We start from the raw sequence: 10136 nt of genomic DNA on the forward strand, positions 1-10136 counted from the left end.
CTCCTCATGACCCCCCTGCGTAGTCATCTTAAGTGGTGCTGTGACTTCTCTAATCAACCCCGACCCCAGCGGCCGGCTGTCTAGGGCATGAACAGGGAAGGGGGCTTCCACCGGCCGAAGGGGAATTCCTAACCTAGAACAAAATTCACGATCAACAAAATTCCCAGCTGCGCCTGAATCTACTAGCGCCTTATGCTGGGAATGAGGTGCCACCTGTGGAAATCTCACAGGTATACACAGGTGACCAACAGAGAGCTCTGGGTAAGTGGGGCGCCTACTCACCTGAAATGACTCCCCAGTGCGTGACCTGTTGTCCCCTCTCCCAGGAGACCCTCCCCAGCACCTAGCCGCAGTGTGCCCTCCACGGCCACAGTTGGTGCAGGGGACGGCCCCCCTCGGGTTCTCTCTCCTCCTCTCCCTAGCGCCAGCACCCCCGAGCTCCATGGGAATCGGCTCGGAGGTGCTGGAGGATGGAATGGACGACCCCCATTCGGGACGTCCGCGGGTAGCCAGCAGGGTGTCGAGACGGATGGAAATGTCCACCAACTGGTCGAAGGATAGGTTGGTGTCCCTGCAGGCCAGCTCACGACGAACGTCCTCTCGTAGGCTGCATCGATAGTGATCGATGAGGGCCCTCTCATTCCACCCCGCATCCGCCGCTAGAGTCCGGAACTCCAGGGCGAACTCCTGTGCACTCCTCTTCCCCTGTCGGAGGTGGAACAGACGCTCCCCCGCCGCCTTCTCCTCAGGTGGATGATTGAACACTGCCCTGAAGCGGCGGGAGAACTCCGCGTAGGTGATGGTGGCGGCATCTATTCCCCTCCATTCGGCGTTGGCCCACTCCAACGCCTTGCCGGAGAGACAGGAGATGAGGGTGGAGACGCTCTCGTATCCCGAGGGCGCCGGGTGTATGGTGGCCAGGTAGAGTTCCACCTGCAGGAGGAACCCCTGACACCCGGCTGCCGTACCATCATATGCCCTCGGGAGCGAGAGCTGAATGCCACTGGGTTCCGGTGCTGGGAGAGGAGGACTGGCCGATGGTGATGGTAAGGTGTGCGAAGGTGTGGGCACCTCTCCGGTGACCAAACGGCGCAGAGTGTTGGACACCTCGTTCATGGCGGCCCCAAGTTGCCTGATCATGGTGTCTTGATCGCTGATCCGTTCCTCCAGCGACTTGGGTGCCGCCGCTGCTCCTGCTGACTCCATAGCGGGTGTGTTATTCTGTCAGTGTTGATGTGGATGCGGTTGAGGAGTCAGACGCAGGACGCATAGGCTGAGCCAAACAAGACTTTACTAACTGTATAAACAATACAAAATAAAGGACCTCAAAACAAGGAGGCGAGCGACAACGCAACACAGTGCGTCACAATAAACAAAGTCCAGAGTACTGCACAGGTGACACCAACGGACAGGCGGAAAATAACACACAAACTAACGAAAACAACATAGGAAACTTATACGGCACATAATCAGACCCAAACGGACACAGGTGTAACAGACAGACCCAACCAAACGAACATCGAAACATTCAACGGTGGCAGCTAGTACTCCGAGGACGACGAACGCCGAAGCCTGCCCGAGCAAGGAGGAGGAGCAGTCTCAGCAGAATTTGTGACATCATCTTACATTTTTCACTTAACATTTATTTTACACTTGTGAGTGAGTCACTATCACTAGCAGCGATAATTAGATCATCGACCCAAATTATCAAAATGATCCTTTCTGTTGCAGTTTGTTTGTTATAAACACAGTGATCAGATGGGTTCTGTGTAAAACCATTTTCACTAAGGTGATCATGCAACATTTTGTTCCAGTTCCTTCCTGACTGTTTCAGGCCGTACAGTGACTTGTTCAGTTTGCAGACTAGTTGCTCACCTGTATCTGACCTGACTTCAAAACCCTCTGGTTGCTCCATGTACACTTCACAGTCAATAGGAGCATGTAGATATGCTGTTTTGACATCAATCTGATGTAACTCTAAGTCATACTGAGCTGCTAGCTGCATCAAACAACATACTGATGTCATATTTGCAGTTGGAGAAAAAATCTCCTTATAGTCTATTCCTGCCACTTGACTATACCCCTTTGCAACATATCTTGCCTTGTATGTCTCAGTCTCATCTGAATTGTTTTTGACCGCATAGACCCACCTGCCCCCCACTGCATTTTTACCCTCTGGCAGTGTGGTCAATGTGAATGTATCATTTTCCCTAAGAGAATCCATCTCCTCCTTCATAGCAGTAGCCCAAATCTCTGATTTTGGTGAAATCATTGCACATTACTCTGTAGGTTTGTGGTGCATTGCACATTACTCTGTAGCAGTAGTCAACACTAGGTGGTATCTGGTCATCACACTTCACTTTACACTTATAGTCTTTTAAGTACTGAGGTTTCTTCCTCGCTCTGTCTGGATAGCGTGGACTCTGACTATCTGAAGTCTCGATTTGCACATCTTGTGTCTCTTTGGAATTTTGATCTGCCATCTTGGCTTTTGGCATGGGGGATTCAAATCTCTCCCCATGAAGATCATCACTCATTTCCAAATCTGTCTGAGTTTGGCGTTCGACTACACCTTTTGTAACGAACTTGACTAATCTGTTTTTAAGAACTTTCCAGTGTCTGGGTAGTAGACTAGGTATGCTGGACTATTTTTATCATACCCGACAAAAATACCCTTTTCACATCTTGAGTCCAACTTTTTCTTGTTCTGTCTGTATGCATAGCAAACAGATCCAAATTCTTTCATCTTTGAAAGATCAGGCTTTCTCCCAGTAAACATGTAGTGTGTACACGCTTATTGTAACACCTATTGCGAATTACTGCAGCAGTCATTACAGCATATGTTCACAATTTCTTTGGTAGGTTGCTCTCAAGTAGCATGCATCTTGCCATTTCAAACAGTGTTCTCCAATTTCTCTCAGTGGTCCCATTTTGATGGGGTGAGTAAGGGGCTGAAGTTTCATGTCTTATGGCATTCTTACTGAGCAGTGACTGGAACTCTTTGGCTGTGTACTCTGTGCCATTATCTGACCTGACACACTTTATTTTTCCATAAGGGGCCACATCAGCAATAAACTTCTCAGTAGCTTTTACAGTATCACTCTTTGCTTTTAGGAAATACACAAAAACTGCCCCTGAATAATCATCCGTAAATGCTAGAGTATATCTGAACCCATCTTTCGCCTCTGGCTCAATAGGGCCAGCCAAATCAGTGTGCACAAGCTCTAGAGCTGCTTTTGCCTTTTCATCAGGCTCTCTGTTTCTGCTCTGAACAAATTTGCCCTGTGTGCAGATTTCACAGTTGAGGGTAGATTTGTCAATCTTACCTGTGATTTTCATTCCCTCTGTCACATTTCTAACTTTGATACATCCTCAAAATTACAGTGGCCAAGAATTTTGTGCCATGTGTGAATATCATAGCACCCATGACATCCATCATCATTTTCATCACTTACAGTGTTAAGATAGTAAAGTCTATCGTACTCCTCGATGTCAAAAGTGGTACCGTTCTTGTGGATGAGCTTGTTACACCCCTGTCGAAAGTTGACTGAAGCTCCGTTGGCTGTCGCTGCTTTAACAGAGAAAATGTCCTGTGGAAACGATGGCACGTACAGCGCCTTCGTCAGCGTTGTTTTCACCCGACGACCCGTGTTGTCTCTCAGGTAAACCTCCGCTGCACCTCTCCGCGACACCATTCGTTCTTGTTCCGTCAGCCAGCTCCACAGAATGTTTTTCCAGTTTGAAAGTCTCGTTAAACGCCTTAAACTTCCCGATGTCCGTGACTATATGTGACGTTGCTCCCGTATCAACCATCAGCCCTTTTTGTTTCAGTCCACGAACCTGACAGTCACTTATTCTGAATGCAAATGTGTGGCCTTCAGCATCTGTTGCTTGTTTCACATTGTCTCTTCTTTTTCGTCTGCAATTTGCGTCAGTATGAGTGGAGCTCTTGCAAAAACTATACCACTGTCTCCGTTCTCTGTGCTCTCCAGTAACGGTACATTCCCGGGCCTTGTGCCCTTAACTGGCCACAGTTGAAGCAGGTTATCTCGGTCCCTTTATCTCTTCCTCTTGGCCAGCTAACTTTAATGTTACTTGCCTTCATCACGTTGTTGTCAGTGGAAATGTCGCTAAACTTCTCGGTGCTTTCATAGCTCCTCAACTTGGTTTTGAACTTGCCATAAGTTGTCGGCTCGTCACTCTGCGTTATGTGGATGGCAAACGGCTTAAATGATTCGGGCAAACCTTTCAGAATCATTGCAATCAACAGCCCGTCACTTAAAGTCTCTTCAGCATTCCTCAGTGCTGTAATAGCCGTCTCAGCACGAATGATATAATCCGTAACACTTTCGTCAGCGGCTTTCTTTTGAAGAGAAGTTAGCTCAGTGTAGAGGCTAATCACACGTGGCTTCCCTTTACCTGCATAATGTTCCCTCAATATCTTCAACGCTTTTCTCCCATCATCTGCTGCTTCTCTCATTATCAGGGAAAGACTTTTATCATCCAAAACCTGTATCAATTCGGCGTTGGCTTCTTCATTTTTCTCTCCGTCTTCTTCATCTTCATCCACGCTCAATATGGTGGCCATTAGCCCTAGCAAACGCAAGTGCCCCAAAAACGTTGTCTCCCATAACTCGTAGTTTTTTTCATCTCAGTCGAAACATAATCTATTCCATCGGCTTCCATGTTCCCTCCTGGCCCATAACCTGTTGGTGCTGTCATCTTCAGGACAGGAATACCGGCTTACTTAACGGAGGAATAAACACACATGTTCATCGTTGGTGTTTCAACCAGAACGCGGGAATGCCATTTCTTTTATTTTCGACATGCGCAGTTGTACATCTCTCATAGGGCATGACTGTACCAGTGTAAGAACACAATTGAATAACATATTAGTCTATTTGTTAACAGAAGCTCCTCACGAAAGCGTCAAAGATCTGATCACGAAGCAAAAAATGTACGTTTGTAATTCATTCTTCAATTCACTTGCCATCAAATAGATTTTTCACTGCTGTTTTTTATAGCTAATAGAGAGCATACTGAAGAAAAAGCCTGGTGGAGAGGTTGTCATCAAGGAATATTCCTAAACTAAAAGCCTGACTGGCTGCACCAGACAAAAGATTATCAACATTCTTGTTTTGGCGATGACTCACAGGTAAGTTTAAAGGAAAGATTCATAATGAAAATTGTTGAGCATTACTTGCTCCCATATCTGCTGATTGTTAAAAATGACTTGTGTATCAGTATCTGAGTTACATAATTGTGTCACGCTCGTCGTAAGAAGCGGACCAAGGCGCAGCGTGATATGCGTACATCTTTTAATGAGTACTTTAAACAAATAACAAAACAACAAACGATACGTGAAGTCTACAGGTTCACCAACACAAACCTATACAGAACAAGATCCCACAATAAACTAGTGCCAACCGGCTGTCTAAGTATGGTTCCCAATCAGAGACAACGAGAATCAGCTGCCTCTGATTGGGAACCACCCTGGCCAACATAGAAAACACGAACTAGAATAAAACATAGAAAATACAACATAGACACTACACACCCTGGCTCAACATTAAAGAGTCCCCAGAGCCAGGGCGTGACAGTACCCCCCCCCCCAAAGGCGCGGACTGTGACCGCGCCAACCAAACTCAAGAGGGTAAGGGCTGGGTGGGCATTCCGCCTCGGAGGCGGATCCGGCTCCGGGTGTGACCACCACTCTCTCGCTACCCCCCCGTAGCGCCCCTGGTCTGGTCTGACCCCGCTGGCCGGAGCTGGACTGGACACCGGTGGAGCGGATTGCTCAGGCTCCGGTGTGGAGCAGCTGACCGGTGCCTGGAACAGGCACGGGCTGTGCCGGACTGACGACGCGCACCACTGGCTTGGTGCGGGGAGCAGGAACGGGCCGGACCGGGCTGACGACGCGCACCACTGGCTTGGTGCGGGGAGCAGGAACGGGCCGGACCGGGCTGACGACGCGCACCACAGGCTTGGTGCGGGGAGCAGGAACAGGCCGGACCGGGCTGGCGAAGCGCACCACTGGCTTGGTGCGGGGAGCAGGAACAGGCCGGACCGGGCTGGCGATGCACACCACTGGCTTGGGGCGGGGAGCAGGAACAGGCCGGACCGGGCTGGCGACGCGCACCACTGGCTTGGTGCGGGGAGCAGGAACAGGCCGGACCGGGCTGGCGACGTGCACCACAGGCTTGGTGCGGGGAGCAGGAACAGGTCGGACTGGGCTGGCGACGTGCACCACAGACTTGGTGCGAGGGACAGGAACAGGCCGGACCGTACTGGGAACACACACCACTGGCCTTGTGCGGGGATCAGGAACGGGCCGGACCGGACTGGTAACACACCCCAGTACCTCTCGCCGTGCCTCTACACTCTCCTTCTCCCTCGTGACCAGTGGCCCCCGTAACCTGGCGGCCTCCTCTGCAAACCTGCCGAACCGCTCTATCGCGGCCTCCCGCTGCCTCGCCGTCCACGGTGTGAGCCCCCCCTAAACATTTTTTGGGCTTGTCTCTCCCCCGTGAACATGGCCTCCATGGCTCTTGCCAGACTCTCACTCTTCTCCTCCCACGTCCATCCTCTCTCCTCGTCACGCTGCTTGATCCAGTCGAGGTGGGATCTTCTGTCACGATCGTCGTAAGAAGCGGACCAAGGCGCAGCGTGATATGCGTACATCTTTTAATGAGTACTTTAAACAAATAACAAAACAACAAACGATACGTGAAGTCTACACGTTCACCAACACAAACCTATACAGAACAAGATCCCACAATAAACTAGTGCCAACCGGCTGCCTAAGTATGGTTCCCAATCAGAGACAACGAGAATCAGTTGCCTCTGATTGGGAACCACCCTGGCCAACATAGAAAACACGAACTAGAACGAAACATAGAAAATACAACATAGACACTACACACCCTGGCTCAACATTAAAGAGTCCCCAGAGCCAGGGCGTGACAAATTGGTTAGGCTACTGCTGACCATCCACTGCTAATGGTAGAAGATTTCTCTTCTATCAAATTCGATGGGCATGATACTGCTTCAAAAATCACTTGATATTTAGCTGACTGGGGACCAATGCTGCTTGTGGAGATTCTGATTGCCGCCTAAACATAACATTATATTCTTGTCAGGACATCACTACCGCGCAGTGTGAGAGAAACGTTTGCACAAGGCATCGTCTCCTTGTTCCCATACCTGAAGGATCCCTACACCGCAAATGGATATGTAAGTATACATTACAACTGATAAAGGGCATCTGCATTTAATTAATCTGGTATGGTATCTGAGCAAATGGGACTTGGTTATTTGTTTTTTCTTTCGAGAATAGTAACCATGTTCATTTTCTTGAGGAACATTATTTCAACCCTAATAATGGAGAAGGGTACCTCTCGTATAGAATCAAAACCATTCAGAGGAATTTGGCTTCATCTGAGAAACGGCCCACTCAACTATACTCTGGAGGGCCTACTGCTGAGAGGGAGTCCAGTCCATCCACTTTGGTTACCCTGAGTGAAGACCAGTGCAGAGAGGCCATTTCTCTTATGAAGCATTCTTCTGATGAAGAAACAGTCAAACAGAAGATGAAATTGACCTTTGAGTACAGGAAGAAGATGACCCACAACCCGAGTAAATGCTCTACCATCCTAACCGAATTTCTACACTTTCTGGATGTGAAGGGCTTGGTAAGACTTTTTTTAAAGAACAGTTTTAAGTTGTATAAATTGCGTTTAATCTCTAGATGCCAATTCAGGTTGGCCAGTAAATTTAAACAAAAACAACACTTCCATAATAGTAGTTCAATTAATGTGTATGCTGGTGATTTACTCAAACTCTGTTTTGGAGGTTAAAGTGGAATGTTTTGTGAAAAAGAAACTGACTTGCACGAAACTAATGTTTTGTTCTTTGTCTTATTTGTTTCAGATTGAACAGGATTTTGTGCTGCTGTTTGGAGAGGGAACATCAGCCAAGTTTTTGGAGAGGTGGCCAACTACATTCAAGCAAAAGATCATCATGCTAAGCAAGACCCTAAGCAAGGCCACTCAGGGAGCTGAACTTCAGGAGCTGATCCAGATGGCAGAATCTGCAGTTGATGAGGGAGCTGACACAAATGCTGACGGTTAGATTATCATAATTTATCATTTATACACTACCGTTCAAAAGTTTGGGGTCACTTAGAAATGTCCTTGTTTTCGATAGAAAAGCAATTTTTTTGTCCATTAAAATAACATCAAATTTGATCAGAAATACAGTGTAGACATTGTTAATGTTGTAAATGGCTATTGTAGCTGGAAACGGCTGATTTTTTATGGAACATCTACATAGGCGTACAGAGGCCCATTATCAGAAACCATCAGTCCTGTGTTCCAATGGCACGTTGTGTTTGCTAATCCATGTTTATCATTTTAAAAGGCTAATTGATCATTAGAAAACCCTTTTGCAATTATGTTAGCACAGCTGAAAACTGTTGTGCTGATTAAAGAAGCAATAAAACTGGCCTTCTTGAGACTAGTTGAGAATCTGGAGCATCAGCAATTGTGGGTTCGATTACAGGCTAAAAATGTCCAGAAACAAATAACTTTCTTCTGAAACTCGTCAGTCTATTCTTGTTCTGAGAAATGAAGGCTATTGCATGTGAGAAATTGTGAAGAAACTGAAGATCTTGTACAACGCTATATACTACTCCCTTCACAGAACAGCGCAAACTGGCTCTAACCAGAATAGAAAGAGGAGTGGGAGGCCCCAGTGCACAACTGAGCAACAGGACAAATACATTGGAGTGTCTAGTTTGCGAACCAGAGGCCTCACAGGTCCTCAACTGGCAGCTTCATTAAATAGTTCCCGCAAAACACCAGTCTCAACGTCAACAGTGAAGAGGTGTCACGCCCTGGCTCTGGGGACTCTGTTATGTTGAGCCAGGGTGTGTAGAGTCTATGTTTTGTGTTTCTATGTTCAGGATCTAGTTGATGTGTTTCTATGTTGGCCGGGGTGGTTCTCAATCAGAGGCAACGTGAATCAGCTGTTGCTTGTTGTCTCTGATTGGGAACCATACTTAGGTAGTCGTTTGGCATTTGTGTGGTGTGGTATCTTGTTCCGTGTTGGTTTGCATTGTATAACCGAGGACTTCACGTATCGTTTTGTTGTTTTTGTTCGTGTGGTGAAATATAAATAAAAGATGTTCGCAATTCCACGCTGCGCATTGGCCCGTTTCTTCAAATGACGATCGTGACAAGAGGCGACTCCGGGATGCGGACCTAGGCAGAGTTGTTCTCTGAGGATGACCCAAGAGTGACTTTACGAACAAAACACATGCACTCAGACCATTGTCAAACTAGTCAGTGAAACCCAACACTACCTCATGTGTACGGTGTGAAGCATGCTTGCTTATTGAACTCTCTGCAGTACTTCAATACTACAGACAATTTTTCTGTTGATATAATGCATGACATTTTAGAAGGAGTTGCACAATTTGAGGTAAAACTTGTGTTACAGTATATACAAGCCAACTTTGTGACTGCTAAAGATGTGTACGGTAGAATTAATCCATTTAACTATGGCTACACAGAGAGGAGGATGATGGGAGCAATGATTTGGGTCTAAATGCTATTCAGTCTTGGTGTCTTCTCCGTAATTTGCCATTGATATTTGGTGATCTGGTACAGAAAGTTGATAAATACTGGCAGCTGCTTCTGTTACTACTACAAATTGTAAATATTGTGTTTTCTTCTAAACTAACAGAGGGCATGACTATCTATCTGAAGCACTTAATTGCTGAACATCATTGTAGCGGGTGATTTGGAAGGAGTCAGGCGCAGGAGGTGTAAATCACAGAATAATGGTTAATTCGGCCAATACAGGGGTTTGCAGCAATGCGTAAAACAACTACAGTGCGACTTAACGGCGCACTGGGGAAAAGAAAACACACGGGTGAATATCCCGGCGATAAAGTACATAATGCTCCACCGAGCTATCGTCACCTCCACATGGAAACAATCACACACAAAGACATAGGGGGCACAGGGAATACTTCTACAGGGACTGATGAGGGGATATGAACCAGGTGTGTGTAAAAAAAACAAGACAAAACAAATGGAATGATGAGAAGAGGAGCGGCAGTGGCTAGAAGGCCG

The sequence above is a fragment of the Coregonus lavaretus genome (assembly GCF_964263955.1).
Source record: "Coregonus lavaretus genome assembly, chromosome: 1".
In the NCBI taxonomy this organism is placed as follows: domain Eukaryota; kingdom Metazoa; phylum Chordata; class Actinopteri; order Salmoniformes; family Salmonidae; genus Coregonus; species Coregonus lavaretus.